We start from the raw sequence: 15068 nt of genomic DNA, 5'->3' as shown, positions 1-15068 counted from the left end.
GGTCAATTAACTAACCCTAAATGCTGAGATTCAAGTTTTGTTAATACCCGGCAATTTCCATCCTTCTTTATATTCAAAATATCTCTTTCATGGTCTACAACTAAAATAAAGCAACTGTTGAACACACTGGGAAGTTATTCTAAATCCACTTCACAGTATCTTAAACTACTCAGAAATACAATTACCAATACAAATCCCATGGTAATTGTTTCATTCTGCTTCCTTGCCACATGGCACAATGCCACACAATGTGTTTCTTGCATTCTGAAAAACTCAAATGGCATACTTAGAAACAGCTTGGAAAACTGGCTCACGGCCTCCTTGCCATCGATGCTACAGCTTAAATACCTTCCCAGCAAAGTCACACTAACTTCGAAATACTCGGGAACCACCCATTAAAATGTTTTCGTTTCGGTTACAACACTAATGAACACCAAATGTCAGAATCTGTTTCAACGGTCTAACACATCAAGGATTTTCTTAAAAGAAAAGGCTGGATCAGCTCTCCATTATATAACTAAAAGCAGATTAGTCAGTACTGATACAGATAATACTTGAAAGATTTATGAAGTGCAGAATCGAGCATAAAAAAGTTAAATTCAGAAAACCTGCTCAATTAGCCACCATATTTTTTCTCTATAAAAGCAGCAAACTCCTGGTTTCTAAATTTCACTTGAAAGCCGCCTTCCTTTCAGTCCTTGCAGGAAGCCAGCTCCCCTTCACCTTCATTTCCCCATGCTTATAAAGTAGGATGTTACCACTATGCCCTCTTCTACCACAAAGGAATACAAAGTATCAAAAGGAAGCAAGGGAGGAAGTGGACCTCACCACACCAGATCCATGAACACCTGGTAAGAACCACTGATGGGAATTTTAAGAAATAAAAGTGAAAATGCTATTTTAAAAAATATAACAACAAAGTAGACCAGAGAATGAGCTATTGTGTATGTATTCTAGAGATGAACCTGTAGCATAAAAGAAGGTAGCACTGTAACCCCACGGGCGTTCTTCCCAGCCCCCAAATCATACTGGTGTAATATACCAGTATCTTCGGTGGTACTCACGGTAGTGACGCCATTTATCTGCTTTTGCTGCTGACGCTTTTACAGCTTTCGGTGTTGACCTTCCGGCAGGGTGGCACCTGTTTCGGGCCTCCCCCGTCTCTAACCATATCTTAGGTGCTGCAACCACCTCTATTAATCTCTTCTTTCCTATATCTTTTCGTTTTTTTCTTTCTTACCTTTTGATTACTACTGTGACTAAAACTTCTCGGCCTTCAGTTTGGACTTTCACAGAACTCAGCCAGCAGCTGCCTTTCCTTTTGGTTTGTCAGTTATTCATCACTCCTTTTTGGTGGTAACAGTCAAGCCTTTGCTTCTTTTGTACTATTATTTATTATTCTCAAAAGGGATTTTTTTTTTTTACTTCTCCACCATTAGAGAAGATCCCTCCCCTGTCTTATTTTCAGGTTTCATTCTACTCTCAAGTAGGATAAACCTAACTAAACCCACCGCCGTCAAGTCGATTCCGGTTCATGGCAACCCTGTGTGTGTCAGGGTAGAACTACACCCTGTAAGGTTTTCAATGCAGATCACTAAATAGTTAAGGTTTTACAATACATACCACCTTAAGAATCTGAAACAGGCTAATCTATAAAGAAACGATTTAGCAAGCAAATGCTGTAAATAAGATTCATGAAATAAAAGCTAAAACTTTTTAAGGAAATATTCTAAAATCATCAAGTATTTCAGAAGTACCAACATATTTGCAACTGAAACTAGTACTTACAAGTCACCATTACATATTCGGTAAAGAATTTCCACCCAGAATCTACTACTTGGAAATACTCTGTTAGTCTAATTTAGATGCACTACCTTGGATTGACATGGCTTCCCTGATGAGCTGGAATAAGGTTTTCCATTTTCTCAAACAATATTCTGTTGTGATCCACAGGGTTTTCACTGGCTAATTTTTGGAAGTAGATGACCAGGCCTATTTTGTCTTAGTGTGGAAGCCCCACTGAATTCTGTCCACCATGGATAACCCAGGTGGTGGCATAGCTTCCAGCATCAAAGCAACATGCAAGCCACCACAGTACAACAAACGGACAGACAGTTGGTGGGATTAATATAATAGCTACAACGATGGACTCAAACACACCAACGAAGATGGCCCAGAGCCAGGCAACATTTCATTCGATTATACATAAGGTCACCATGAGTTGGAGCTGACTCAATGGCAACTAATAAGGATTCTATCATTACACATCAAGTAAAGAGATTAAAAGTCTGTTGTAAATATACAGGTATCGTGGTATATAAATTCAAGCAATATTCACTGCATCTTAAATTTTTAACAATTTCTAAATGTCATTCCCTAAAAACAACTTATCAGCTATGAGCTAATAATGGTAGAATAATTTTTGATGGAACATTATTCTGAAATCTCATCAAAATAACAGATCTGTAACACTGCTGTAGTGTACAGCATTATTTCACAAAGAGTAGTCTTCAGAGCACAAAGTGCAGCAGACAACCAACCGGTATTAATGGACAAAAAAGGCTCTGAGTTCAAAGAAATGTGCAAAATGCTGAGTTAAACAAAACAAAGCTAAACCAGGTCTTATTACTGTAGAACTTCTTAAACCATCAAAAAAAAACCCACTGCCATCGAGTCAATTCTGACTCATAGCGACACAACAGGACAGAACAGAACTGCCCCCCAGTTTCCAAGGAGCACCTGGTGGATTTGAACTGCCGACCTTTTGGTTAGCAGCTGTAACACTTAACCACTACACCACCAGGGTTTCCATAGGACTTCTTAGCATAATTATATTAAGGCATTTCTATTTTTCAATTTTTTCTATAAATAGTAACATTAGTCCCACTAGCCTGGGCAGTTTTCTGAGTAATGGAAATAATTTTTAGAACTGATGTTTATTAAAAATAGGAGTCTGCCTAGCATAGCGGTTAAATGCATAGACTGTAACCAGACCACATAAGTTCAAATCCCAGATGTGACACTTACTACCTGGATAACCTTCAGCAAGTTAATTAACTTATCTGTGCCTCAGTTTCCTCCTGTAAATGGAATAATACTAGTAACCATCTTCTCAAATAAGGACCACCAGGAGTCTGTGAAGCAGTGAATTACTTAATGTGGCCCTTCTGGCCATCCATAATCTGTGACTTCCACAAAATGACTGGGTGGGACTAGGCAAATAAGATGCTTGTGGCCCACCAAGGGGATTGGACAGCTTGCTAATAATGCAAATAAGGTACACAGAATCCTTGTGGAGTTGGGACCATGCAAATAAGTTATATGGAACCCTAATGAGGGATTCAGTTTTGCCATCCTGATAAGCTTAAGAGAAGCAGAAAGATAGGACCTCACTATAATCAAGAAGAAGAGCCAGGAGTGGAGCACATCCTTTGGACCCAGGGTCCCTGCACTGAGAACCACCTAGACCCAGGAGGCAGAGAGAGCTGTTAAACACACTGGAGATGGTGCAAGATGGCGAAAAAGCAGCAGCAGAGAAACACCAACAGCAGAATCAGGAGACCAGTGAGAGACAGTACAATGGGCTTCCTGGTCCACAGAATGAGACAGCTACAGTGGGTGTGCCAAGTCATGGACAGACAGCACTGAGTGCTTTTGGGCAGGGGGCTTGCTGGCGGAGTGGGGTGCCTCTGGATACTTACACTGGCAGAGCTAAAGAGCTCTGTAACACTTGCCTAAGCTGGGTAGAGACCAGGCTGAAGACCAAGGGCCAAGAGCTGAGAGGCCAAGGGACTGAGGGGTCAAGAGCCAGAAAGAGGCCTGCCTGTGGGCATACCTGAGAAGAAGCTGTCCTGATTGAAGAGCTGTATCCTGAGTCATTCCTGGTCCTGAATTTTAACCTGTTACTTCCCTAATAAACCCCACAGCTGTGAGTATGGTCTGTGAGTTCTGTGTGGCCATTGCAATGAATTATCGAACACAGCAGAGAAGTAGAGAGTGCTGTAGGAAGGACAGCAGTGTCAGAACTGGTAAAAAGATTGGAGGGTGGAGGTATGTTTGACCTCCACCTCATAAGAATCAGTCTTAGGCTGACTAGCTTGGTTCTCTCTTCCTCTCCTGAAGGTATACAAGGCAATCTGCCAATACACTGCCATTTTTCAGAGTCCAATCCCCAAAATGTGGAGATTAATCTAATTTCCATTCTCCCACTTCTCTACTATCTCTGATACCAGCCTCCCTACCCCCTACTCTATTTCTCTGCTAGGTTTGATAATTTGCTGTAATATCGCATAGAATTCAAGGACATTTAAGGTTATGTGGTTTATTAAGGTAAAAGGATACAACTCAAGAGTAAAAGAATGTCAGTGTCAGGAAGAGGTACACGAGCGAAGTCTAGAAGGTTCCCCGAAGCCAAGCTTCCATTTTCTCAAGGAGAGCACATCTCTCCCTTCAACCAGGGCAGCTCCTGGAACAGAATAGCTCTCTGAGGACCCGTGTTTCAGGGCTTTTATCAGTCAGCCCACGTGCTCACTGCCAGTCACCAGGGGGGTTCCCTAGCCAGACCAGGACCTAGCAAATTCTCAGGTGTAGTCAATATACCTTAATTACTTAGGAAATCCCTATAGTTATTTTCCCAAAAACCAAGGGCAAAACCCAAAGAAGGGAATTCACTGCACCAGATTATCTCTTCGGGTTTTCATGAGGATTAAACAATTTATTGAAAACGGCACCAGACACATAGTAAGCACTATGTAAATGTTAAAAATACCTTGATTTATTCGTTATGGAATTCTATTTAAAAAGAAATTTCTTAAAATAATGTTTCACATATAGTAAGCTTTTAAAAGGAAAAAGTCAAATATTTATAGAAAGCAAATAAAACATCATATTCATAAAAGAAAGATTTACAAACAAAAATGGTATTTATCCCATTTCATGAATCGGTATATATCATTCATTCATTCAAACATTCATTAATAACACCTTATTTTTTTTTATGCCTTGTCACTGTGCTAGGTGCTCCAGTCTCAAAGAAAAATAAGATAAAATCTCTGTCCCAAGATTTATATCACACATACATAGAAAATACTGAACTAAATGGTATAGTTACACACAGAAATGTGGTTTTGGTGTTTCAGCTGTTTTCTTTTTAAGTACCTCCTAAATACACTGTAAATAAAAGCTGATGGTTGGTGATAAAGAAAGAATATGGAAAACCAAATTTAATCCCATTTTCTCTTCTTTTTTTTTAACAGTTTTTATTGTGCTTTAAGTGAAAGTTTACAAATCAAGTCAGTCTCTCACACAAAAACTTATATACACCTTGCTGTATACTCCCAATTACTCTCCCCCTAATGAGACAGCCTGCTCCCTCCCTCCACTCTCTCTTTTTATATCCATTTCACCAGCCTCTAACCCCCTCTACCCTCTCATCTCCCCTCCAGGCAGGAGATGCCAACATAGTCTCAAGTGTCCACCTGATACAAGTAGCTCACTCCTCACCAGCATCCCTCTCCAACCCATTGTCCAGTCCAATCCATGTCTGACAAGTTGGCTTCAGGAATGGTTCCTGTTCTGGGCCAATAGAAGGTCTGGGGGCCATGACCACCAGAGTCCTTCTAGTCTCAGTCGGACCTTTAAGTCTGGTCTTTTTATGAGAATTTGGGGTCTGCACCCACTGTTCTGCTCCCTCAGGGGTTCTCTGTTGTGTTCCCTGTCAGGGCAGTCATCGGTTGTGGCTAGGCACCATCTAGTTCTTCTGGTCTCAGGATGATGTAGTTTCTGGTTCATGTGGCCCTTTCTGTCTCCTGGGCTCATAATTACGTTGTGTCCTTGGTGTTCTTCATTCTCCTTTGATCCAGGTGGGCTGACACTCACTGATGCTTCTTAGATGGCCACTTGCTAGTGTTTAAGACCCCAGACGCCAGTCTTCAAAGTGGGATGCAGAATGTTTTCTTAATAGATTTTATTATGCCAATTGACTTAGATGTCCCCAGAAACCATGGTCCCCAAACCCCTGCCCCTGCTTCACTGACCTTCGAAGCATTAGTTTATTCAGGAAACTTCTTTGCTTTTGGTTTAGTCCAACTGTGCTGACCTCCCCTGTATTGAGTGTTGTCCTTCCGTTCACCTAAAGTAGTTCTTATCCACTATCTAATTAGTAAACACCCCCTCCCACCCTCTCTCCCTCTCCCCTCTCGTAACCACAAAGGAATGTGTTCTTCTCAGTTTAAACTATTTCTCAAGTTCTTATTAATAGTGGTCTTGTACGATATTTGTCCTTTTGCAACTGACTAATTTCACTCAGCATAATGCCTTCCAGGTTCCTCCATGTTATGAAATTTTCACAGATTCATCACAGTTCTTTATCGATGCATGGTATTACATTGTGTGAATATACCATAATTTATTTATCCATTCATCCGTTGATGGGCACTTTGGTTGCTTCCATGTTTTTGCTATTGTAAACAGTGCTGCAACAAACATGGGTGAGCATATATCTGTTCGTGTAAAGGCTCTTATTTCTCTAGGATATATTCCAAGAAGTGGGATTGCTGGGTCGTTCCCATTTTCTCTTTACTCTTGTCTCTGAACTCAGTAGCTAATTAAAGAACACTGGAAATTATAACCTGGATTTAGTGGCTAAACTTAAGAGAAACTAATACTATTTTCTGTTACCAAATAATTTGATCACTCTGAGAAAAATGAGCAGGAATAATTTTTAGCATGCATTTTGCCTCTTTCCTCTGAGACAGATTCATGGTTGTTTTAACTGCCTCAAACTTCCATTGTGGGTGGGCTGATGCTTTTCAGTCTGCATCGCAGCACTATGACACAGGCATCTTCTTTCAAACTTGGCCAGTTATAAATTAGATTAGATCTTTCAAGTACATACCAAACACACGAAATTTCAATCAATGCAAATAAACGGTCAAATGGTATTTTTCTAAAAGAACTTCTTCTATCAATCAAAATAAAAACTTCCAGTCTATAGTCTTTTTAAGAGCAGACAATAATTACCAAAATGATTCTCTCCCTCTCCATTGTCTTGGCAGCTGAAATCAGCAGTACACTCCTAAACTTGCCTCTCAAACGCCTAAACTTCTCCATTCCTTGCTAGACCGCCCCATGAGACAAAATTAGTTCCATCAACTTATCTTTAAAGGGATTTTTAAATCTTTCACCAAAGTTCACATCATCAGAAAGGTAAGGGAAAAAAAAGTCAAGAGAAATAAATTTATCCCACGGTTTCTAATAAAGCATCCTATTTTCCATGCGGTGAAATGACAGACAGAATACAGCAAAACCACAGGCTGTTTATCTGAATTGTCACTAAGCTCTACTTCTTCCACAATTAGGTTAAAAAGTCTGCCAGGTCAATTAAACAATAATGGTTCTGAATTCTAAAATGAAGACTATCAAGAATTTATCGTGCATGAATCTCCAGAAATATTTTAATGGCAAATACTCCTAAAGTTTATGGGAAAGCTTAAAATTGATTTTTTTCATGAAATATTTCTTAGAACTTCATTGACTGATTCACATTTTTCCAGCTCCGTATTTCAAAGAGGGAGCATGATATACTTGTTTTTGACAAGCATTTAATCATAGAATCAAGGAAAGCTGCTTAAAGGTTTAAAATATCAAGGAAGAAGAAGTACTATTAAGTCTTATACAATACTAAGTAAAAGCTTTTCTATTTAGACAAAGGTGCTTATAAAATGAACATAATACATATATGCACATATATCAGAGCACTCGCTTCATCTTCTAGTTAATAACATGTTATTATGTGTTCAATAATCCTAAAAGCTTAAATTATACGTTATAACATTTAACTTCCATACCAAAGTGGTGCTATTGTAAAGCACTGGATACGCTGCCTTACGCATTATTCTTCTCAGAGCATGGCTCGACAACAAATGCACTGTGGGCCCGGTCCTCAGATTGACCTATAATCCCTTCCTTTAAAAGGCTTCAAGATGGTTTACTATGCTGCCACCAGAAAAAATGAGGCATCTATGTGCACTTATATGGAAAGAGATCCAAAATAGACTGTTTCGCTAAAAGGCCAAATAGCAAGACAATTCTGAGAAGATACACAAGGAAATGTGTGGCTTCTCTGAGGAGTCAGACTCGGAAGGCTGGCAGAAAAGGACTTATTTTCACTTCAAAACTCCACAGGGGATCTTTAGGGCAGTGAAACTATTTGGATGATATAGTGGTGGATAGGTGACATTATGTCTTTGTCAAAACCCATAGACTGTACAACACAGTGAACCCTTGTGTAGACTATTATTGTGGTTGTTAGTTGCCATTGAGTCGATTCAGGCTCATAGCAACCCTATGTGTGCAGAGTAGGACTACTCTATAGGATTTCCAAGGCTGTGACCTTTCAGAAGCAAATCACCAGTCCTGTCTTCCAAGGTGCCACTGGGTGGTTTGAACCACCAACCTTTCCACTAGTAGTTGAGCATTTAACCATCTGTGCCACACTGGTGCCTGTAAACCATGGACTTCAATAATGTTGATAATATGTTAATAACAACGTATCAGTATTGGTTCTTCAGTTGTAACAGATGCACCACACTGCTGCAGGATGTTAATGTTAACAACAAGGCCCACTGAGCAGTGGAGACAGAGAGCATGTGGGGGCTCTCTGCACTATCTGCTTAACTTTTCTGTAAAGCTAAAACTGCTCTAAAAAATAAAGTGTATTAATAAACATAAACCTTCTGCAGTATTCTAATTTTTTCCAATGACAACAGGTATCTCTCATATAACAAAAAAAAAATTTAAGTGTTATGGACTCTAAATAATCACATGGTTAATATGTAGATTCAGGGAAGGAAATCAATATATGCTATATTATCACAAGGCTTTCCATTAAATGAAATTAGATATTTTGCCACTAAGGTAGGTTAGTGTCTTAGGCTGGGTTCTCGAGAGGAGCAAAACCAGTGAAATGCATATACATAAATGTACAGAGAGAGATTTAATTCAAGGAAATGGCTCACGTGGTTGTAGAGGCTGGCAAGTCCCAAGTCCATGAGTCAGACGTCAGGCTGGAGGCTTCTCCTGACTCACATGGTGGCAGGGGCTGACAAACCCAAAATCAGCAGGTCAGGCGGCAGGCTGCTGGCTCACATTCCACAAACTGGGGCTCCAATGATAACGAGTCGGATGCAGGACTCTGTACGAGAGTGAATCCTTGCTGGAACATCCATTTATACACTGGAGGCAGGCCACACCCCCCAAGGAAACTCCTCTTTCAACTGATTGGCTGCTTGGAGCAGATCTCACCATGGAAGTGATTACATCACATTATATTATGGAAGAGCAATTAGTCCAATATCTGCCACACCACTGAGAATCATAGCCTAGCCAAGCTGACACTTAACTTTAACCATCACGGCTAGTGTCCAGAATGTAAAAACGCAGAGTATACAGGAACTAGGCGATAACGCTTACCCTGCACAGGTGGGTTCTGCTTTACAATGCTGTCTATACACTAGATGCTACACTAGAAGCATCTACACTAGAGATCACTGTTTCTCAACTTTTTTTTCATTATCAAACCCTTACAGTGCTTTTTTCAGACCTTTTTTTCCTAATCACGCTCCCCCATGAAATTTTAATACCAGAGACAGACTAACTACTCTTTGTTACTAAGAATAGTCACTCCCTACACAGACTAAAAACTAAAAGAAGCGCTGCTGGCAGAGTGGTTAAGGGCTCAGCTGCCAACCAAAAGGCTGGTGGTTGTTGGAGCCCATCGGCTGCTCCACAGGAGAAAGGTGTGGCAGTCTGCTTCCATAAAGATTTACAGCCTTAGAAACCCTATGGGACAGTTTTACCCTGTCCAATAGGGTCGCTGTGAATATCAATCAACTCGACAGCAACAGGTTTGACACAGACTAAATTGTAATTTCATGTACGTAAATTTAAGAATGAAAAAGAGGTACCCAACTCTAATCATTCCTTCTAAATTTTAAATGACCATACTCCAAATTGCATATAATAAGAGGGGCCTAAGAACATCTAAAACATGCAAGTGTTTCAGGAAAAAAATGGAAAATATGTCAAATATTACAACTTTTTGAGGTTTTTAGCAAAGCCCCGGGTTCGTTTAGCCTAGAAAAGTAGGTTACAGGGAGTACATAAATGAAGACTCCATTACCCTTTATGTTTTCTAATGAAATACTTCCTCAGGAGAGCCTTTTATAGGAGATTAAGAAGTAATGCACTCCAAAATTCCAGAGAAGGGGCTTCCTTAGGAAAATATTACTAAATAATTAAACATGCACAGGTATGCCCAAATATCTATGGAACACATCAGTAGGATACTAAAGAAAAGGAAAAGTCGAGATCTAAGGAAGTGGACCTTGAAATCAGAGATGGAAGGGTGGATGGAAAGATAGCCTCCCTGGCAGACACACGCTAAGAGACCCTGAAAGGAGCCAGCCGGGATGGAATGCCTGTTCTCCTGTACCAGCAGCTCTCGAAACTACGCAGCTAAAAGATATAGCTCTCCATTCCCGGGCTCCTCTTCCCGAAAGGAGCCAAAGATGACCGGAATTAGTCGAACAAAACTAGATTAGAGGGTGCCCCTTCCTGCCCTCACCCTTAAAAGGTACGTCAGATTTACCTTTAGGGCTTCACATACACACACAGCGCAGTTTTTGACCCCCGAGCCTCTAGAAATAATTTCACAGGCATCTCTGCTGATGCCTAAAACTCCTTCCAAAAGGTAATTACTTTCACATGATAATTAGGGACGTTGTTATTGTTAGGTGTTCTCAAGTGGGTTCTGACTCATAGCAACCCTATGTACGACAGAATTGAAAGCAAAAAATTTAAAGAAAAAAAGGAAAGAAACATCAGTGAGTATAAACCCCGTTGCTTACAATGAAATGAACGTGTTGCTATTGCAATGGAAAAGCATTTATAATGAATATTTTGTTTAGAACTGGTTTGATCACACATTTGACATCTTTCAAATTGTATTACTAAAGTACAACTAATCAACAATTATTAATGACTCATATCCATCTACCATTCTATCAGAACTGGAAAGACTAGAGGCAAGAAGATAAAGATCACTACTAAGTAGAAACAGCACAGGAATGGAAAGATCAAGTTTACCAAAAACAAGTAACAATGACTATCATAAATGTTCAAGGACAGAGAGTCAGCATAGCATACAGTGTTAGGAATGTGGGCTCAAGAACCAGAATGCGTGGGTTCAAATCCCAGCTCTGTCTTTTTTCTTAGCTAAAAACTTAGGGCAAGAATCTTAACTTCCTGAAGCCTCACCTGCTTTATCTGGAAAATGAGAACACTAAACGTCCTTATTTCAAAGGATTAAGACAACACATTCCAACGAGGTAATGCGTTCAGCACAGAGGCTGGTGCATCATAAACACTCGGTAAATGTTAACAGAAGAAAAAAAAGGCAGAAGTATCATCTGTGGCGATAACTTGGGTCTGTGTAGTTCCTCATTCACGCTATTAAGTAGGAATACTATTGTGCCGTAGGGCACCCAGTTTACACAGCCCTATTGCTTTTCGTGAAGATATCATTCAAATCATAACCAACTCGTTCCAAGAAACTTTCTTCCCAATGCAGTGGTTAATACCAATATTACAGAATATAAAAAACCAACCGGGAAACAGCCATCCAGAATTGCATGAACATTAAAACCGGCACACATCAGCATGTGAATGCCACTTAGTGGTCATGGACCTTTGACTCAACCACTTGGTTTCGTTTTCTGTACCTCTGAAATGGGGTTAATCCTTCCTACCTGACATGGCTATTAGGAAAATGAGGGATAATTCATGTGACATTAGCATAGTGACCCGTATATTGCAAAATTAATAAAAAATGGTACTAAGATAACGTTAGAATCACATGACAAAAGAAAAACTGGGCTCGATTACTTTTCTTAAAAAAATCACATACCTAATATTCCTTGGGATGCTGTTCTGCCTGAGAGCAGGTTGAAGGCTCTGTGATATCCCAATCCTATCCTTCTACAAAGTCATTTGAATGGATGAATACATCACTGGGCTTACTTCATCCATTGCTGATGAATTCACCCAACTACTAACGGAGAGCCACCTCACTGACATAAGACGGTTGCTGACTCAGCAGGCCACAGCTGATGGAGTAACAGCGACAGGAGGTAGAGACATGGCATCGGAGGAGTCTCGGCTTTGCTCTGCAATGTTCCAACTCTCCCTGATTACAGGTGAAAGCGTTACTACTGAGTAATATAAAGCCGAATAAGAACATTAAATGAAAGAATCCAGTCACATAAGGTCACCTATGATTCCATTTATGTGAAATGTCCAGAAAAGGCAAATCGATAGAGACAGAAAGCAGATTAGCGGTCACCTAAGGCTGGAAGGAGGGGCCAGGAATGGGGAGTGACTGCTAATGGGTGCAGGATTTCTTTTTTGGGGTGTTGAAAATGTTCAAAAATGAGACTTGGTAATGGTTGCACAACTCTATTAAAAACCACTGAGCTGTATACCGTAAATGGGTGGATTTTATGATAAAATATATCTCAATACAGTTGTTTTTATATATATAATTGTTATTATTATTAGCTTTTAGCATGTGTTTTGGCTTTTCTTGTTCATGATTCATGAATGTAACTAAAGCTTCAGATCTTGGGTCTTTAAAAAGTATTTTTAAATAAGCTACCAATAACACCACCCTATTAAAAACTTCCAAAAAATAAAAACTGTATCACCAAAAAGCAGTATCCACTCCTTAAGGTAATAAATCGATAATGCCTAGGTTTATCTCAAAATCACTATCTTTCATCTTAGTGACACAATTCATGATTTATACAGTTCTTCTTTGAAAACAAAATCTCTGGTGAAAATGAAGACTTTAAAGACTCAGAGAAATCATATCCAAACATGTTACCTATAGAAAGAGGAGTCCACATAAGAATTCACGCTTTACAAGCCTGGGCTAGCTTTTGTTCCTGGCAATAAGGCACTCTAGAACACCTGAAATCCCTGTTTAGTGGACACTATGGTGTACCACCCAGATTGTGCCCCTAAGGATTCAATCTCCCAGCTACTGATGGCACACAGCCAAGGCTCACTCCAGGAATGACCTCGCCCTGAGCATCCCACAACTGGTGGGAGATGTAGCACCAGCAGCCCCTGGCCTACTGCAAAACAATTGTTAAAACATGTACCAGTAGTGGTACCAAACATGACACCTGGAATTGCTGTAGTCATTTTGCAGCCATGAGGAAAACCAGCCAAATAAACAAAGTCAACATGTAGATTACAGCAGAGCTGAGAGAATGCAGAGAAAGATCCTGAGGCTTGATCAAACAGCATCTGAAGACTGACTTATCTCTCAGCTTCCTGGGAAACTAATAAATCCCCTTTACTGTTTTAGTCAGCTGGAGTTAGATTTTCTGGTACTTGCAACTGGAGGCATCCTATGGGATACATACGGCATACAGCTCAAGTTCTATTTATCTCTAAAATTTCCGCTGATTTGGATTCCATATAAGTTGTGGACTAGAAATTTATTAAGACATATTTTAGAAATGGCTTAGGAGGGAAAACGGGTCTGCCTGGCACTGGAGATTTTCAGTAGTCAGAAGCTCATGATTTGCCAGGTGCCAGGTGAGCATTCCCAACCTCAAAGGCCTGATATGCTAACACAAAATTGTATACAAATGGGTAAAGATGCTGGAGCCAAAGGGGAAAATGAGCATTCTCAAGTGAGGCTTGCCACGAAACTAGCTCCTCTGAGCAGTATTTTTGTTTTTATGCTATTACAGTAAAACCTGTGAAAGCCGGAACCCATGTAAGGCAGGAACCTGTCAGAGAAGGAAATCGCAAGTATATTCCACAAAATAGAGAGTGACAGAAAAATGGTGACTACATCCCATCAAAGGCGGAAAACTCGTGAGAGCCAGAAAAACAAGGCAGTCCCTTTGAATTCCAGCTCTCACAAGCTTCACTGTACTTTGCTTAAACTATGTTTACTATTTTTAAAAAATTGAAAGATTCTGGAAAAAGAGTAGACTTACATACATGCATTTATCTCCCTTTCCCAAAACCCCACTAAAATGACAGTAGAGGAATTTTTTTAAAGTAAACACCAAGGATAAAGATTGGAGATTAAAGAAGGCAAAAGTTAGGAAATTTTGAAAGCTGGAAAGCAGAGGGATGAATAGTTTCTGACTCAGTAGAACAGGGAGAGTTGAAACTTGATTACAGTCAAGAGAAGGAAGCCAACCAGAAGGGAAATACATAATAAAGAATCCTAGAAAGGCCCAGAACATGGAGTAGAGTTATGGGAGGGACAAAAATCAGGACGATGGCACACCCCACAAAAGGAATAGTGAGACCCTGGACGGCCTTCCTACCCCGTACAGTTCATTCTCTGGAAACAACTTAACCTGACAAGCTCTAGACTCAGGAACCCCAGGTACAACTAGGTGTGAGGATAACATAAAAACCAAAAACCAAACTAACTGAGTCAATTCTGACTCATGGCAACCCCATGTGTTGCAGAGCAGAACTGCTCCACGGGGCTTTCTTGGCTGTAATTTTTAGGGAAGCAGTTTGCTAGGCCTTTCTTCCATAGCACCGCCGGATGGGTGTGAATCACCAACCTTTAAGTTAGCAGCTGACTGCAAACTGCTTGTGCCACCCAGGGACCTACTATTCTGAAAAGAAGGAAATTAAATACAAGTTAAATACTAAGCAGTGGGACTACCACCAGGCCCCTACCCTAACTTGCTTCCCCTATTCAACTGCCAAAAACTGTTAGTCTCAAATCTGCCGGGCAGTAGACAGGAGGGTTCCTCTTTGGGAAGAGAAATCCATCCAAGAGAAAAACTATCAATATTAAGAGTCATAGATGTCTCCATGAAATACATCTGGTCTTCAGCCAGCAGCCCTAAAGTGAAACCCATGCACAAAGGGCATCCACTAAGGTCGTTGTGTTAGCTAGAGGAATGCTTCCAATACGAAAGACAAAAGCCAAATCAAATGGAAATATGAACAACAAAAAGACAGTG

The 15068-nt window shown here is 40.2% G+C and overlaps 2 protein-coding genes across 13 annotated transcripts in view; one reads left to right on the top strand and one right to left on the bottom strand.

Moving 5' to 3' along the window:
• The window catches only part of TLR5 (toll like receptor 5), a 566717-nt gene that overhangs the window by 296068 nt on the left and 255581 nt on the right, over positions 1-15068 (top strand). The window lies entirely within an intron of this gene.
• DISP1 (dispatched RND transporter family member 1) overlaps positions 1-15068 on the bottom strand; it is a 211117-nt gene that overhangs the window by 154800 nt on the left and 41249 nt on the right. For 9 of the 12 annotated variants that reach the window (XM_049868010.1, XM_049868005.1, XM_049868017.1 and 6 more), the window contains one exon: positions 9018-9193. The exons of the other annotated variants lie outside the window; for them this stretch is intronic. The gene's annotated coding sequence lies outside the window, so the exon portion shown is untranslated. The remainder of the gene's footprint in view (positions 1-9017; positions 9194-15068) is intronic. 12 annotated transcript variants of the gene reach the window in all.

The sequence above is a fragment of the Elephas maximus genome, chromosome 24 (genome assembly GCF_024166365.1).
Source record: "Elephas maximus indicus isolate mEleMax1 chromosome 24, mEleMax1 primary haplotype, whole genome shotgun sequence".
Taxonomy (NCBI): domain Eukaryota; kingdom Metazoa; phylum Chordata; class Mammalia; order Proboscidea; family Elephantidae; genus Elephas; species Elephas maximus.
Note: the sequence above shows the minus strand (reverse complement) of the source record. Positions and strands in the feature narration are given on the sequence as shown.